A 17,429-nucleotide genomic window follows, 5' to 3' on the forward strand; every position below is an offset into this window, starting at 1 on the left:
CCTACCCTTAGGCTAAGGAGCCCCACGTTGGGGTGCCCCAGCCTTTAGGTTTAGGGAGCCCCAGGCCTGGGGCGCCCCAGCCCTTAGGCTTAGGAAGCCCCAAACCCGGGGCGCCCCAGCCCTTAGGCTTTGGGAGCCCCAGGCCTGGGGCGCCCCAGCAGTTAGGCTTTGGGACCCCAGGCCTGAGGCGAACCAGCCCTTAGGCTTTGGGACCCCAGGCCTGGGGCGCCCTAGCCCTTAGGTTAAGGAGCCCCAGGACTCTGGCGAACCAGCCCTTACGCTTAGGGAGCCCCACTCCTGGGGCGCACCAGCCCTTAGGCTAAGGAGCCCCAGGACTGGGGCGAACCAGCCCTTACGCTTAGGGAGCCCCAGGCCTGGGGCGCCCCAGCCCTTAGGCTTAGGGAGCACCTGGCCTGGGGCGCCCCAGAATTTAGGCTTAGGGAGCACCTGGCCTGGGGGGACCCATCCCATTTGCTTAGGGAGCCCCAGGCCTTGGGCGCCCCAGCCCTTAGGCTTAGGGAGCCCCAGGCCAGGGGCGCACCAGCCCTTAGGTTTAGGGAACCCTAGGCCTGGGGCACCCCAGCACTTAGGCTTAGGGAGCCCCTTGTGGGGCGATAAAACCTTTAGGCTTTGGGAGCACCAGGCCTGGGACGCCCCAGCCCTTAGGCTTAGGGAGCACCATGGCTGGGGCTCCCCAGCCCTTTGGCTTAGGGACCCCGGGCCTGGGACACCCCAGCCCTTAGGCTTAGGGAGCACCTGGCCTGGGGCGCCACAGAACTTAGGCTTAGGGAGGTCCAGGCCTAGGGGGACCCACCCTTATGCTTAGGGAGCCCCAGGCCTGGGGCTCCCCAGCCCTTAGGCTTAGGGAGCCCCACGCCTGGGGCGCCCCAGCACTTAGGCTTAGGGAGCCCCACACGTGGGGCCACCAGCCTTTAGGCTTTGGGACCCCAGGCCTGGGCGCCCCAGCTCTTAGGCTAAGGAGCCCCAGGACTGGGGCGCCCCAGTCCTTACGCTTAGGGACCCCCACGCCTGGGTCGCCCCAGCCGTTAGGCATAGGAAGCCCCAGGCCCGGGGCGCCCCAGCCCTTAGGCTATGAGAGCCCCAGGCCGGGGGCGCCCCAGCCCTTAGGCTATGAGAGTCCCAGGCCTGGGGCTCCCCAGCCCTTAGGCTTAGGGAGACCCAGGCCTGGGGTGCCCCAGCACTTAGGCTTTGGGAACCCAAGGCCTGGGGCGCCCCAGCCCTTAGGCTTCTAGAGTCCCAGGCTTGGGCCGCCCCAGCCCTTAGCCTTTGGGAGCCCCAGGCGTGGGGCGCCCCAGTCCTTAGGAAAAGGGAGCCAGCGTCCTGGGGCGCCCCAGCCCTTAGGCATTGGGTGCCCCAGGACTGGGGCGCCCCAGCGCTTAGGCTTAGGGAGCCCGGGCCTGGGGCGCCCCAGTCCTTAGGCTTATGGAGCCCCAGGCCTGGGGCGCTCTAGGACTTAGGGTTAGGGAGCCCCAGGCCTTGGGCGCGCATGCCCTTAGAGTTTGGGAGCCCCAGGCCTAGGGCGCCCAGCCCTTAGGCTTAGGGAGCCTCATGCCTGGGGCGCCCCAGCCCTTAGGCTTAGGGAGAAACTGGCCAGGGGCGCCCCAGCACTTAGGCTTAGGGAACCCCAGGCCTGGGGTGCCCCAGCCATTAGGATTAGGGAGCACCAGACATGGGGCGCCCCAGCCCTTAGGCTTAGGGAGCCACAGGACTGGGGCGTCCCAGCCCTTAGGCTTTTGGAGGCCCAGCCTAGGGAGCCCCAACCCTTAGGCTTAGGGAGCCCCAGGCCTTGGGCTCACCATCCCTTAAGCATTGGGACCCCAGGCCTGGGGCGCCCCAGCCCTTTGGCTTTGGGAGACCCAGGCCTGGGGCGCCCCAGCAGTTAGGCTTTGGGACCCCAGGTCTGGGGCGCACCAGCCCTAAGGCTTTGGGACCCCAGGCCTCGGGCGCCCCAGCCTTAGGCTAAGGAGCCCCAGGACTGGGGCGCCCCAGCCCTTACGCTTAGGGAGCCCCACTCCTGTGGCGCTCAAGCCCTTAGGCATAGGAAGCCCCAGGCCCGGGGCACCCCAGCCCTTAGGCTTAGAGAGCCCCAGGCCTGGGGCGCCCCAGTCCTTAGACTTAGGGAGTCCCTCGCTAGGGGCGCCCCAGACCTTAGGCTTTGGAAGCCCCAGGCCTTGGGCGCCCCAGCCCTTTGGCTTTGGGAGGCCCAGGACTGGGGTACCCCAGTCCTTAGGAAAAGGGAGCCACAGGCCTGGGGCGCCCCAGCCCTTAGGCTTTGGGTGCCCCAGGATTGGGGCGCCACAGCGCTTAGGCTTAGGGAGCACCTGGCCTGGGGCGCCCCAGAACTTAGGCTTAGGGAGTCCCAGGCCTGGGGCGCCCCAAACCCTTAGGCTTAGGGAGGCCGAGGCCTGTGGCGCCTCAGCCCTTAGGTTTTGGGAGCCACAGGCTTGGGGAGTTCCAGCCCTTAGGCTTTGGGTGCCCCAGGACTGTGGCGCCCTAGTCCTTAGGCTAAGGGAGCCCAGGGCCTGGGGCGCCCCAGCCCTTAGGCTTCGGGAGCCCCAGGCCTGGGGGTCCCCAGCCCTTAGGCTTTGGGAGCCTCAGGCCTGGGGCACCCCTGCCCTTAGGCTTAGGGAGCCCCAGGCCTGGTGCCCCAGCACTTAGGCTTAGGGAGCCCCAGTCCTGGGGCGCCCCAGCCCTTAGAGTGAGGGAGCCCCCGGCCTAGGGCGCCCCAGCCTTTAGGCTTAGGGAGCCTCATGCCTGGGGCACCCCAGCCCTTAGGCTTAAGGAGTCCCAGTTCTGGGACGCCCCAGCCCTTAGGATTTGGGAGCCCCAGGCCTGGGGAGCCCGATCCCTTAGGCTTAGGGACCCCCAGGCCTGGGGTGCCCCAGCCCTTAGGTTTAGGTAGCCCCAGGCCTGGGGCCCCCCAGCCCTTAGGCTTAGGGAGCCCCAGGTGGGGCGATAAAGCCTTTAGGCTTAGGGAGCCCCAGACTTTGGGCGCCCCAGCCCTTAAGCTTAGGGAGCCCCATGGCTGGGGCGCCCCAGCCCTTTGGCTTTGGGAGCACCAGTCCTGGGGCGCCCCAGCTCTTTGGCTTTGGGACCCCCAGGCCTGGGGCGCCCCAGCCCTTAGGCTTTGGGACCCCAGGCCTGGTGCGCCCCAGCCCCTAGAATTTGGGACCCCAGGCCTTGGGCGCACCAGCCCTTAAGCATTGGGACCCCAGACCTGGGGAGCCCCAGTCCTTTGGCTTTGGGAGCCCCAGGCCTGGGCGCCCCAGCCATTAGGCCTTGGGAGCCCCAGGCCTGGGGTGCCCCTACCCTTAGGCTAAGGAGCCCCAGGTTGGGGTGCCCCAGCCTTTAGGTTTAGGGAGCCCCAGGCCTGGGGCGCCCCAGCCCTTAGGCTTAGGAAGCCCCAAACCCAGGGCGCCCCAGCGCTTAGGCTTTGGGACCTCAGGCCTGAGGCGAACCAGCCCTTTGGCTTTGGGACCCCAGGCCTGGGGCGCCCCAGCCCTTAGGCTAAGGAGCCCCAGGACTGGGGCAAACCAGCCCTTACGCTTAGGGAGCCCCACGCCTGGGGCGCACCAGCCCTTAGGCTAAGGAGCCCCAGGACTGGGGCATACCAGCCCTTACGCTTAGGGAGCCCCAGGCCTGGGGCGCCCCAGCCCTTAGGCGCCCCAGAATTTAGGCTTAGGGAGGCCCTGGCCTGGGGGGACCCATCCCATATGCTTAGGGAGCCCCAGGCCTGGGGCGCCCCAGCCCTTAAGCTAAGGGAGCCCCAGGCCAGGGGCGAACCAGCCCTTAGGTTTAGGGAACCCAAGGCCTGGGGCACCCCAGCACTTAGGCTTAGGGAGCCCCTTGTGGGGCGATAAAACCTGTAGGCTTAGGGAGCTCCAGGCTTTGGGCGCCCCAGCCCTAAGCTTAGGGAGCCCCATGGCTGGGGCGCCCCAGCCCTTTGGCTTTGGGAGCACCAGGCCTGGGACGCCCCAGCCCTTAGGCTTAGGGAGCACCATGGCTGGGGCGCCCCAGCCCTTAGGCTTAGGGAGCACCTGGCCTGGCGCGCCACAGAACTTAGGCTTAGGGAGGTCCAGGTCTGGGGGGACCCATCCATATGCTTAGGGAGCCCCAGGCCTGGAGGGCCCCAGCCCTTAGGCTTAGGGAGCCCCAGGCCTGAGGCGCACCAGCCCTTAGGCTTACGGAGCCCCAGGCCTGGGGCCACCAGCCTTTAGGCTTTGGGACCCCAGGCCTGGGCGCCCCAGCTCTTAGGCTAAGGCGCCCCAGGACTGGGGCGCCCCAGTCCTTACGCTTAGGGACCCCCACGCCTGGGGCGCCCCAGCCCTTAGGCATAGGAAACCCCAGGCCCGGGGTGCCCCAGCCCTTAGGCTATGAGAGCCCCAGGGCTGGGGCTCCCCAGCCCTTAGGCTTAGGGAGACCTAGGCCTGGGGTGCCCCAGCACTTAGGCTTTGGGAATTCAAGGCCTGGGGCGCCCCAGCCCTTAGGCTTAGGGAGTCCCAGGCTTTTGCGCCCCAGCCCTTAGGCTTTGGGAGCCCCAGGCCTGGGTTGCCCCAGTCCTTAGGAAAAGGGAGCCGTAGGGCTGGGGTGCCCCAGTCCTTAGGAAAAGGGAGCCACAGGCCTAGGGCGCCCCAGCACTTAGGCTTAGGGAGCCCCAGGTGGGGCGATAAAACCTTTAGGCTTAGGGAGATCCAGGCTTTGGGCGACCCAGCCCTTAAGCTTAGGGAGCCCCATGGCTGGGGAGCCCCAGCCCTTTAGCTTTAGGAGCACCAGACCTGGGATGCCCCAGCCCTTTGGCTTTGGGAGCCCCAGTCCTGGGGTGCCCCAGTCCTTAGGAAAAGGGAGCCCCAGGCCTGGGGCGCCCCAGCCCTTAGGCTTTGGGTGCCCAGGACTGAGCGCCCCAACGCTTAGGCTTAGGGAGCCCGGGCCTGGGACGCACCAACCCTTAGGCTTAGGGAGCCCTAGGCCTGGGGCGCCCCAGCCCTTAGGCTTAGGGAGACCCAGGCCTGGGAGGACCCATCGCATATGCTTAGGGAGCCCCAGGCCATTGGCGCCCAAGTCCTTAGGCTTAGGGAGCCCTAGGCCAGGGGCGCACCAGCCGTTAGGCTTAGGGAGCCCCAGGCCAGGGGCACCGCAGCACTAAGGTTAGGGAGCCCCAGGAGGGGCGATAAAACCTTTAGGCTTCGGGAGCCCCAGGCTTTGGGCGCCCCAGCCCTTAAGCTTAGAGAGCCCCATGGCTGGGGCGCCCCAGCCCTTTGGCTTTGGGAGCACCCAGCCTGGGGCGCCCCAGCCCTTTGGCTTTGGGAGCGCCAGGCCTGGGGTGCCCCAGTCCTTAGGAAAAGGGAACCCCAGGCCTGGGGCGCCCCAGCGCTTTGGCTTAGGGAGCCCGGACCTGGGGCGCCCCAGCCCTTAGGCTTAGGGAGCCTTAGGCCTGGGGCGCCCCAGCCCTTAGGCTTAGGGAGCACCTGGCCTGGGGCGCCTCAGAACTTAGGCTTAGGGAGCCCCAGGCCTGGGGCGCCAAGCACTTAGGCTTTGAGAGCCCCAGGCCTGGGGCGACCCATCCCATATGCTTAGGGAGCCCCAGGCCTGGGGCGCCAAAGACCTTAGCCTTACGGAGACCCAGGCCTGGGGTGCCCCAGCCCTTAGGCTTAGGGAGCACCAGGCCTGGGGCCACCAGCCTTTAGGCTTTGGGACCCCAGGCCTGAGTGCCCCAGCTCTTAGGCTAAGGAGCCCCAAGACTGGGGCGCCCCAGTCCTTACGCTAAGGGAGCCCCACGCCTGGGGTGCCCCAGCCCTTAGGCATAGGAAACCCCAGGTCCGGGGCGCCCCAGCCCTTAGGCTATGAGAGCCCCAGGCCTGGGGCACCCCAGCCCTTAAGTTTAGGGAGCCCCAGGCCTGGGGTGCCCCAGCACTTAGGCTTTGGGAACCCAAGGCCTGGGGCGCACCAGCCCTTAGGCTTAGTGAGTCCCATGCTTGGGCAGCCCCAGCCCTTAGGCTTTGGGAGCCCAAGGCCTGGGGCGCCCCAGCCCTTCGGCATTGTTTGCTCAAGGCCTGGGGCGCCCCAGCTCTTAGGATTTGGGACCCCAGTCCTGGGGCGCCCCAGTCCTTAGGCTTAGTGAGCCCCAGGCCTGTGGTGCCCCAGCCCTTAGGCTTTGGGAGCCCCAGGCCTGTGGCGCCCCAGCCCTTAGGCTTTGAGAGCCCCAGGCCTGGGGCTGCCCCAGTCCTTAGGAAAGGGAGCCCCAGGCCTAGGCGCCCCAGCCTTTAGCTTTGGGAGCCCCAGGCTTTGCGCGCACCAGCACTTATGCTTTGGTAGCCCAAGGCCTGGGGTGCCCCAGCCCTTAGGCTTAGGGAGTCCCAGGCTTGGAGCGGCCCAGCCCTTAGGCTTTGGGAGCCCAAGACCTGGGTGCTCCAGCCCTTAGGCTTTGGGAGTCCCAGGCTTGCGGCGCCCCAGCCCTTAGGCTTAGGGAGCCCCAGGCATTGCGCGCACCAGCACTTATGCTTTGGTAGCCCAGGGCCTGGGGTGCCCCAGCCCTTAGGCTTAGGGAGTCCCAGGCTTGCGGCGCCCCAGCCCTTAGGCTTTGGGAGCCCCAGGCCTGGGGTGCCCCAGTCCTTAGGAAAAGGGAGCCCCAGGCCTGGGGCGCCCCAGCCCTTAGGCTTTGGGTGCCCCAGGACTGAGGCACCCCAGCGCTTAGGCTTAGGGAGCCCGGGCCTGGGACCCCCCAACCCTTAAGCTTAGGGAGCCCTAGGCCTGGGGAGCCCCAGCCCTTAGGCTTAGGGAGGCCCAGGCTTGGGGGGACCCATCCCATATGCTTAGGGAGCCCCAGGCCTGTGGCGCCCAAGTTCTTAGGCTTAGGGAGCCCTAGGCCAGGGGCACACCAGCCATTAAGCTTAGGGAACCCCAGGCCAGGGGCACCGCAGCACTAAGGCTTAGGGAGCCCCAGGTGGGGTGATAAAACCTTTAGGCTTAGGGAGCCGCAGGCTTTGGGCGCCCCAGCCCTTAAGCTAAGGGAGCCCCATGGCTGGGGCGCCCCAGCCCTTTGGCTTTGGGAGCGCCAGGCCTGTGGTGCCCCAGTCCTTAGGAAAAGGGAGCCCCAGGCCTGGGGCGCCCCAGCGCTTAGGCTTAGGTAGCCCGGGCCTGGGGCGCCCCAGCCCTTAGGCTTAGGGAGGTCCAGGCCTGGGGGGACCCATCCATATGCTTAGGGAGCCCCAGGCCTGGGGCGCCAAAGCCCTTAGCCTTAGGGAGCCCCAGGCCTGGGGCGCCCCAGCCCTTAGGCTTAGGGAGCCCCAGGCCTGGGGCCACCAGCCTTTAGGCTTTGGGACCCCAGGCCTGGGCGCCCCAGTTCTTACGCTTAGGGAGCCCCACGCCTGGGGTGCCCCAGCCCTTAGGCATAGGAAGCCCCAGGCCCGGGGCGCCCTAGCCCTTAGGCTACGAGAGCCCCAGGCCTGGGGCGCCCCAGCCCTTAAGTTTAGGGAGCCCCAGGCCTGGGGTGCCCCAGCACGTAGGCTTTGGGAACCCGAGGGCCTGGGGCGCCCCAGCCCTTAGGCTTAGTGAGTCCCAGGCTTGGGGCGCCCCAGCCCTTCGGCATTGGGTGCCCAAGGCCTGGGGCGCCCCAGCTCTTAGGATTTGGGACCCCAGTCCTGGGGCCCCCAGTCCTTAGGCTTAGTGAGCCCCAGGCCTGTGGTGCCCCAGCCCTTAGGCTTTGGAAACCCCAGGCCGGGGGCTGCCCCAGTCCTTAGGAAAATGGAGCCCCAGGCTTGGGCGCCCCAGCCCTTAGCTTTGGGAGCCCCAGGACTGGGGCGCCCAAGCCCTTAGGCTATGGGAGCCCCAAGTCTGGGGCGCGCCAGCCCTTAGGCCTTGGGAGCCCCAGGCCTGGGGCGCCCCAGCCCTTAGGATTAGGGAGCCCCAGGCTTGGGGCGCCCCAGCCCTTAGGCTTAGGAAGCCCCAGGCGCAGGGAGCCCCAGCCCTTAGGCTTTGGGAACCCCACGCCTGGAGTGCCCCAGCCCTTAGGCATAGGAAGCCCCAGGCCCGGGGCTCCCCAGCCCTTATGCTTTAGGAGCCCCAGGCCTGGGGCGCCCCAGCCCTTAGGCTTAGGGAGCCCCAGGCATTGCGCGCACCAGCACTTATGCTTTGGTAGCCCAAGGCCTGGGGTGCCCCAGCCCTTAGGCTTAGGGAGTCCCAGGCTTGCGGCGCCCCAGCCCTTAGGCTTTGGGAGCCCCACAACTGGGCGCCCCAGCCCTTAGGCTTTGGGAGCCCAAGTCCTGGGGCTCCCCAGCCCTTAGGCTTAGGGAGCCCCAGGCATTGCGCACACCAGCACTTATGCTTTGGTAGCCCAAGGCCTGGGGTGCCCCAGCCCATAGGCTTAGGGAGTCCCAGGCTTGGGGCGCCCCAGCCCTTAGGTTTTGGGAGCCCCAGACCTGTGCACCCCAGCCCTTAGGCTTTGGGAGCCCAAGGCCTGGGGCGCCCCAGCCCTTAGGATTTGGGACCCCAGTCCTGGGGCGCCCCAGCCCTTAGCCTTAGGGAGCCTCAGGCCTGTGGGCCCCAAACCCTTAGGCTTTGGGAGCCCCAGGCCTGGCGTACCCCAGTCTTAGGAAAAGGGAGCCACAGGCCTAGGGCGCCCCAGCACTTAGGCTTAGGGAGCACCTCGCCTGGGGCGCCCCAGAACTTAGGCTTAGGGAGCCCCATTCCTGGGGCTCCACTGCACTTAGGTTTAGGGAGCCCCTGGGCCTGGTGCGACCCACCCCATATGCTTAGGGAGCCCCAGACCTGGGGCGCCCCAGCCCTTAGGCTTTGGGAGCCCCAGGCCTGGGATGCCCCAGCCCTTAGGCTTTGGGAGCCCCAGGCCTGTGGCGCCCCAGCCCTTAGGCTTAGGGAGCCCCAGGACTGGGGCGCCCCAGCGCTTAGGCTTAGGGAGCCCGGGCCTGGGGCGCCCCAGCCCTTAGGCTTAGGTAGCACCTGGCCTGGGGCGCCCCAGAACTTAGGCTTAGGAGTCCCAGGCCTGGGGCGCCAAGAACTTAGGCTTTGAGAGCCCCAGGCCTGGTTCGACCCATCCCATAGGCTTAGGAAGCCCCAGGCCTGGGGCGCCCCAGCCCATAGGTTTGGGAGCCCCAGCCTGGGACGCCCTAGCCCTTAGGCTAAGGGAGCCCCAGGCCTGGGGCGCCCTAGGACTTAGGCTTAGGGAGTCCCAGGCCTTCGGCGCCCAAGACCTTAGAATCAGAGAGCCGCAGGCCTAGGGCTCCCAGCCCTTAGGCTTAGGGAGCCTCATGCCTGGGGCGCCCCAGCCCTTAGGCTTAGGGAGAAACTGGCCAGGGGCGCCGCAGCACTTAGGCTTAGGGAACCCCAGTCCTGGGGTGCCCCAACATTAGGATTAGGGAGCACCAGATTTGCGGCGCCCCAGCCATTATGCTTAGGGAGCCCCAGGCCTGGGACGGCCCAGACCTTAGGCTTTTGGAGCCCCAGCCTAGGGAGCCCCAATCTTTAGGCTTAGGGAGCCCCAGGCCTTGGGCGCACCAACCCTTAAGCATTGGGACCCGAAACCTGGGGCGCCCCAGCTTTTAGGTTTAGGGAACCCCAGGCCTGGGGCGCCCCAGCCCTTAGGCTTAGGAAGCCCCAGGCCCGGGGCGCACCAGCCCTTAAGCTTTGGGACCCCAGGCCTGTGGCGCCCCAGCCCTTAGGCTTAGGGATTCACAGGCTTGGGGCGCCCCAGACCTTAGGCTTTGGGAGCCCAAGGCATAGGGTGACCCAGCCCTTCGGCTTAGGGAGCCCCAGGCCTGTGGCGCCCTAAACCCTTAGGCTTTGGGAGCCCCAGGCCTGGGGTGCCCCAGTCCTAAGGAAAAGGGAGCCACAGGCCTAGGGCGCCCCAGCACTTAGGCTTAGGGAGCACCTCGTCTGGGGCGCCCCAGAATTTAGGTTTAGGGAGCCCTAGTCTTGGGGCTCCCCTGTACTTAGGTTTAGGGAGCCCCAGGGCCTGGGGCGACCCACCCCATATGCTTTGGGAGCCCAAGGCCTGGGGCGCCCCAGCTCTTAGGATTTGGGACCCCAGTCCTGGGGCGCCCCAGTCCTTAGGCTTAGGGAGCCCCAGGCCTGTGGCGCCCCAGCCCTTAGGTTTGGGAGCCCCAGGCCTGGGGCTGCCCCAGTCCTTAGGAAAAGGGAGCCCCAGGCATGGGCGCCCCAGACCTTAGCTTTGGGAGCCCCAGGCCTGGGGCGCCCAAGCCATTAGGCTTTGGGAGCCCAAGGTCTGGGGCACCCCAGACCTTAGGCCTTGGGAGCCCCAGGCCTGGGGCGCCACAGCCCTTAGGTTAAGGAGCCCCAGAACTGGGGCGCCCCAGCATTTAGGTTTAGGGAGCCCCAGGCCTTGCGCGCACCAGCACTTATGCTTTGGTAGCCCAAGGCCTGGGGTGCCCCAGCCCTTAGGCTTAGGGAGTCCCAGGCTTGGAGCGGCCCAGACCTTAGGCTTTGGGAGTCCTAGACCGGGGCGCCCCAGCCCTTGCACTTTGGGAGCACATGGCCTGGGGCGCCCCAGCCTTTAGGATTTGGGACCCCAGTCCTGGGGCGTCCCAGCCCTTAGTCTTAGGGAGCCCCAGGCCTGTGGCGCCCCAAACCCTTAGGCTTTGGGAGCCCCAGGCCTGGGGTGCCCCAGTTCTAAGGAAAAGGGAGCCATAGATCAAGGGCGCCCCAGCACTTAGGCTTAGGGAGCCCCAGGTGGGGCGATAAAACCTTTAGGCTTAGGGAGCTCCAGGCATTGGGCGCCCCAGGCCTTAAGCTTAGGGAGCCCCATGGCTGGGGCGCCCCAGCCCTTTAGCTTTGGGAGCACCAGGCCTGGGACGCCCCAGCCTTTTGGCTTTGGGAGCCCCAGGCCTGGGGTGCCCCAGTCCTTAGGAAAAGGGAGCCCCAGGCAGGGGGCGCCCCAGCCCTTAGGCTTTGGGTGCCACAGGACTGAGGCGCCCCAGCGCTTAGCCTTAGGGAGCCAGGGCCTGGGGCGCCGCAGCCCTTAGGCTTAGGGAGCCCTAGGCCTGGGGCGCCCCAGCCCTTAGGCTTAGGGAGCATCTGGCCTGGGGCCCCTCAGCGCTTAGGTTTAGGGAGACCGGGCATGGGGCGCCCCAGCCCTTAGGCTTAGGGAGCCCGGGCCTGGGGCGCCCCAGCCCTTAGGCTTAGGGAGCCCTAGGCCTGGGGCGCCCCAGCCCTTAGGCTTAGGGAGCATCTGGCCTGGGGCCCCCCAGCGCTTAGGCTTAGGGAGACCGGGCATGGGGCGCCCCAGCCCTTAGGCTTAGGGAGGCCTAGGCCTGGGGCGCCCCAGCCCTTAGGCTTAGGGAGCACGTGGCCTGGGGCGCCCCAGGATTTAGGCTTAGGGAGGCCTACGCCTGGGGTGCCCCGGCCCTTAGGCTTAGGGAGCACCTGGCCTAGGGCGCCCCAGCACTTAGGCTTAGGTAGACCCAGGTGGGGCGATAAAACCTTTAGGCTTAGGGAGCTCCAGGCTTTGGGCGACCCAGCCCTTAAGCTTAGGGAGCCCCATGGCTGGGGCGCCCCAGCCCTTTAGCTTTGGGAGCACCAGGCCTGGGACACCCCAGCCCTTTGGCTTTGGGAGCCCCAGGCCTGGGGTGCCCCAGTCCTTAGGAAAAGGGAGCCCCAGGCCTGGGGCGCCCCAGCCCTTAGGCTTTGGGTGCCCCAGGACTGAGGCGCCCCAGCGCTTAGGCTTAGGGAGCCAGGGCCTGGGACGCCCCAACTCTTAGGCTTAGGGAGCCCTAGGCCTGGGGAGACCCAGCCCTTAGGCTTAGGGAGCCCATGGCCTGTGGCGCCCAAGTCCTTAGGCTTAGGGAGCCCTAGGCCAGGGGCGCACCAGCCGTTAGGCTTAGGGAACCCCAGGCCAGGGGCACCGCAGCACTAAGGCTTAGGGAGCCCCAGGTGGGGCGATAAAACCTTTAGGCTTAGGGAGCCCCAGGCTTTGGGTGCCCCAGCCCTTAAGCTTAGGGAGCCCATGGCTGGGGCGCCCCAGCCCTTTGTCTTTGGGAGCACCAGGCCTGGGGCGCCCCAGCCCTTTGGCTTTGGGAGCGCCAGGCCTGGGGTGCCCCAGTCCTTAGGAAAAGGGAGCCCCAGGCCTGGGGCGCCCCAGCGCTTAGGCTTAGGGAGCCCGGGCCTGGGGCGCCCCAGCCCTTAGGCTTAGGGAGCCCTAGGCCTGGGGCGCCCCAGCCCTTAGGCTTAGGGAGCACCTGGCGTGGGGCGCCTCAGAACTTAGGCTTAGGGAGGTCCAGGCCTGGGGGGACCCATCCATATGCTTAGGGAGCCCCAGGCCTGGGGCGCCAAAGCCCTTAGCCTTAGGGAGCCCCAGGCCTGGGGCGCCCCAGCCCTTAGGCTTAGGGAGGCCCAGGCCTGGGGCCACCAGCCTTTAGGCTTTGGGACCCCAGGCCTGGGCGCCCCATCTCTTAGGCTAAGGAGCCTCAGGACTGGGGCGCCCTAGTCCTTACACTTAGGGAGCCCCACGCCTGGGGTGCCCCAGCCCTTAGGCATAGGAAGCCCCAGGCCCGGGGCGCCCTAGCCCTTAGGCTATGAGAGCCCCAGGCCTGGAGCGCCCCAGCCCTTAGGCTTAGGGAGACCCAGGCCTGGGGGGACCCATCCCATATGCTTAGGGAGCCCCAGGCCTGTGGCGCCCAAGACCTTAGGCTTTGGGTGCCCTAGGCCAGGGGCCTCACCAGCCGTTAGTCTTAGGGAGCCCCAGGCCAGGGGCACCACAGCACTAAGGCTTAGGGAGCCCCAGGTGGGGCGATAAAACCTTTAGACTTAGGGAGCCCCAGGCTTTGGGCGCCCCAGCCCTTAAGCTTAGGGAGCCCCATGACTGGGGCGCCCCAGCCCTTTGGCTTTGGGAGCACCAGGCCTGGGGCGCCCCAGCCCTTTGGCTTTGGGAGCGCCAGGCCTGGGGTGCCCCAGTCCTTAGGGAAAGGGAGCCCCAGGCCTGGGGCGCCCCAGCGCTTAGGCTTAGGGAGCCCGGACCTGGGGCGCCCCAGCCCTTAGGCTTAGGGAGCCCTAGGCCTGGGGTGCCCCAGCCCTTAGGCTTAGGGAGCACCTGGCCTGGGGCGCTCAGAACTTAGCTTAGGGAGGTCCAGGCCTGGGGGGACCCATCCATATGCTTAGGGAGCCCCAGGCCTGGGGCGCCAAAGACCTTAGCCTTAGGGAGACCCAGGCCTGGGGCGCCCCAGCCCTTAGGTTTAGGGAGCCCCAGGCCTGGGGCCACCAGCCTTTAGGCTTTGGGACCCCAGGCCTGAGTGCCCCAGCTCTTAGGCTAAGGAGCCCCAGGATTGGTGCTCCCCAGTCCTTACGCTTAGGGAGCCCCACGCCTGGGGTGCCCCAGCCCTTAGGCAAAGGAAACTCCAGGCCCGGGGTGCCCCAGCCCTTAGGCTATGAGAGCTCCAGGCCTGGGGCGCCCAGCCCTTAAGTTTAGGGAGCCCCAGGCCTGGGGTGCCCCAGCACTTAGGCTTTGGGAACCCAAGGCCTGGGGCGCACCAGCCCTTAGGCTTAGTGAGTCCCATGCTTGGGGCGCCCCAGCCCTTAGGCTTTGGGAGCCCCAGGCCTGGGGCGCCCCAGCCCTTCGGCATTGGGTGCCCAAGGCCTGGGGCGCCCCAGCTCTTAGGATTTGGGACCCCAGTCCTGGGGTGCCCCAGTCCTTAGGCTTAGTGAGCCCCAGGCCAGTGGTGCCCCAGCCCTTAGGCTTTGGGAGCCCCAGGCCTGTGGCGCCCCAGCCCTTAGGCTTAGAGAGCCCCAGGCCTGGGGCTGCCCCAGTCCTTAGGAAAGGGAGCCCTAGGCCTGGGCGCCCCAGCCCTTAGCTTTGGGAGCCCCAGCCCTTGCGCGCACCAGCACTTATGCTTTGGTAGCCCAAGGCCTGGGGTGCCCCAGCCCTTAGGCTTAGGGAGTCCCAGGCATGGAGCGGCCCAGCCCTTAGGATTTGGGAGCCCTAGACCTGGGCGCTCCAGCCCTTAGGATTTGGGACCCCAGTCCTGGGGCGCCCCAGCCCTTTGTCTTAGGGAGCCCCAGGCCTCTGGTACCCCAAACACTTAGGCTTTGGCAGCCCCAGCCTGGGGTGCCCCAGTCCTTAGGAAAAGGGAGCCACAGGCCTAGGGCGCCCCAGCACTTAGGCTTAGGGAGCCCCAGGTGGGGCGATAAAACCTTTAGGCTTAGGGAGCCCCAGGCTTTGGGCGCCCCAGCCCTTAAGCTTAGGGAGCCCCATGGCTGGGGCGCCCCAGCCCTTTGGCTTTGGGAGCACCAGGCCTGGGGCACCCCAGCCCTTTGGCTTTGGGAGCGACAGGCCTGGGGTGCCCCAGTCTTTAGGAAAAGGGGGCCCCAGGCCTGGGGCGCCCCAGCGGTTAGGCTTAGGGAGCCCGGGCCTGTGTCGCCCCAGCCCTTAGGCTTAGGGAGCCCTAGGCCTGGGGCGCCCTAGCCCTTAGGCTTAGGGAGCACCTGGCCTGGGGCGCCTCAGAACTTAGGCTTAGGGAGGTCCAGGCCTGGGGGGCCCATCCATATGCTTAGGGAGCCCCAGGCCTGGGGCGCCAAAGCCCTTAGCCTTAGGGAGCCCCAGGCCTGGGGCGCCCCAGCCCTTAGGCTTAGGGAGCCCCAGGCCTGGGGACACCAGCCTTTAGGCTTTGGGACCCCAGGCCTGGGCGCCCCAGCTCTTAGGCTAAGGAGCCCCAGGACTGGGGCGCCCTAGTCCTTACGCTTAGGGAGCCCCACGCCTGGGATGCCCCAGCCCTTAGGCATAGGAAGCCCCAGGCCAGGGGTGCCCCAGCCCTTAGGCTATGAGAGACCCAGGCCTGGAGGGACCCATCCCACATGCTTAGGGAGCCCCAGGCCTGTGACCCCAAGACCTTAGGCTTAGGGAGCCCTAGGCCAGGGGCGCACCAGCCGTTAGGCTTAGGGAGCCCCATGCCAGGGGCACCGCAGCACTAAGGCTTAGGGAGCCCCAGGTGGGGCGATAAAACCTTTAGACTTAGGGAGCCCCAGGCTTTGGGCGCCCCAGCCCTTAAGCTTAGGGAGCCCCATGGCTGGGGCGCCCCAGCCCTTTGGCTTTGGGAGCACCAGGCCTGGGGCGCCACAGCCCTTTGGCTTTGGGAGCGCCAGGCCTGGGGTGCCCCAGCTCTTAGGATTTGGGACCCCAGTCCTGTGGCCTCCAGTCCTTAGGCTTAGTGAGCCCCAGGCCTGTGGTGCCCCAGCCCTTAGGCTTTGGGAGCCCCAGGCCTGGGGCTGCCCCAGTCCTTAGGAAAATGGAGCCCCAGGTCTGGGCGCCCCAGCCCTTAGCTTTGGGAGCCCCAGGTCTGGGGCACCCTAGCGCTTAGGCCTTGGAAGCCCCAGGCCTGGGGCGCCACAGCCCTTAGGTTAAGGAGCCCCAGAACTGGGGCACCCCAGCATTTAGGTTTAGGGAGCCCCAGGCCTGGGGCGCCCCAGCCCTTAGGATTAGGGAGCCCCAGGCTTGTGGCGCCCCAGCCTTAGGCTTAGGAAGCCCCCGGTCCAGGGAGCCCCAGGCTTAGGCTTTGGGAACCCCACGCCTGGAGTGCCCCAGCCCTTAGGCATAGGAAGCCCCAGGCCCGGGGCTCCCCAGCCCTTATGCTTTAGGAGCCCCAGGCCTGGGGCGCCCCAGCCCTTAGGCTTAGGGAGCCCCAGGCATTGCGCGCACCAGCACTTATGCTTTGGTAGCCCAAGGCCTGGGGTGCCCCAGCCCTTAGGCTTGGGAGTCCCAGGCTTGGGGCGCCCCAGTTCTTAGGCTTTGGGAGCCCCAGACCTGGGCGCCACAGCCCTTAGGCTTTGGGAGCCCAAGGCCTGGGGCCACCCAGCCCTTAGGCTTAGGGAGCCCCAGTCATTGTGCGCACCAGCACTTATGCTTTGGTAACCCAAGGCCTGGGGTGCCCCAGCCCATAGGCTTAGGGAGTCCCAGGCTTGGGGCGCCCCAGCCCTTTGGCTTTGGAAGCCCCAGACCTGGGCACCCCAGCCCTTAGGCTTTGGGAGCCCAAGGCCTGGGGCGCCCCAGCCCTTAGAATTTGGGACCCCAGTCCAGGGGCGCCCCAGCCCTTAGCCTTAGGGAGCCTCAGGCCTGTGGGCCCCAAACCCTTAGGCTTTGGGAGCCCAAGGCCTGGGGTGCCCCAGTCCTTAGGAAAAGGGAGCCACAGGCCTATGGCGCCCCAGCACTTAGGCTTAGGGAGCACCTCGCCTGGGGCGCCCCAGAACTTAGGCTTAGGGAGCCCCAGTCCTGGGGCTCCACTGCACTTAGGTTTAGGGAGCCCCAGGGCCTAGGGCGACCCACCCCATATGCTAAGGGAGCCCCAGACCTGGGGCGCCCCAGCCCTTAGGCTTTGGGAGCCCCAGGCCTGGGACGCCCCAGCCCTTAGGCTTTGGGAGCCCAAGGCCTGTGGCGCCCCAGCCCTTAGGCTTAGGGAGCCCCATGACTGGGGCGCCCCAGCGCTTAGGCTTAGGGAGCCCGGGCCTGGGGCGCCCCAGCCCTTGCGCTTAGGGAGCCCCAGGCCTGGGGCGCCAAGCACTTAGGCTTAGGGTGCCCAAGGCCTGGGGCGCCCCAACCCGTAGGTTTGGGATACCCGGCCTGGGACGCCCTAGCCCTTAGGCTAAGGGAGCCCCAGGCCTGGGGCGCCCTAGGACCTAGGCTTAGGGAGCCCCAGGCCTTGGGCGCCCAAGACCTTAGAGTCAGAGAGCCGCAGGCCTAGGGCTCCCAGCCCTTAGGCTTAGGGAGCCTCATGCCAGGGGCGCCCCAGCCCTTAGGCTTAGGGAGAAACTGGCCAGGGGCGCCCCAGCACTTCGGCTTAGGGAACCCCAGTTCTGGTGTGCCCCAACATTAGGATTAGGGAGCACCAGATTTGCGGCGCCCCAGCCCTTAGGCTTAGGGAGCCCCAGGCCTGGGACGGCCCAGCCCTTAGGCTTTTGGAGCCCCAGCCTAGGGAGCCCCAATCTTTAGGCTTAGGGAGCCCCAGGCCTTGGACGCACCAACCCTTAAGCATTGGGACCCCAGGCCTGGGGCGCCCCAGCTTTTAGGTTTAGGGAGCCCCAGGCCTGGGGCGCCCCAGCCATTAGGCTTAGGAAGCCCCAGGCCCGGGGCGCACCAGCCCTTAGGCTTTGGGACCCCAGGCCTGTGGCGCCCCAGCCCTTAGGCTTAGGGAGTCACAGGCTTGGGGCGCCCCAGACCTTAGGCTTTGGGAGCCCAAGGCATAGGGTGCCCCAGCCCTTCGGCTTATGGAGCCCCAGGCCTGTGGCGCCCCAAACCCTTAGGCTTTGGGAGCCCCAGGCCTGGGGTGCCCCAGTCCTAAGGAAAAGGGAGCCACAGGCCTAGGGCGCCCCAGCACTTAGGCTTAGGGAGCACCTCGCCTGGGGCGCCCCAGAATTTAGGCTTAGGGAGCCCCAGTCTTGGGGCTCCCCTGTACTTAGGT

Source organism: Tenrec ecaudatus, unplaced genomic scaffold (genome assembly GCF_050624435.1).
Source record: "Tenrec ecaudatus isolate mTenEca1 unplaced genomic scaffold, mTenEca1.hap1 Scaffold_256, whole genome shotgun sequence".
In the NCBI taxonomy this organism is placed as follows: Eukaryota; Metazoa; Chordata; class Mammalia; order Afrosoricida; family Tenrecidae; genus Tenrec; species Tenrec ecaudatus.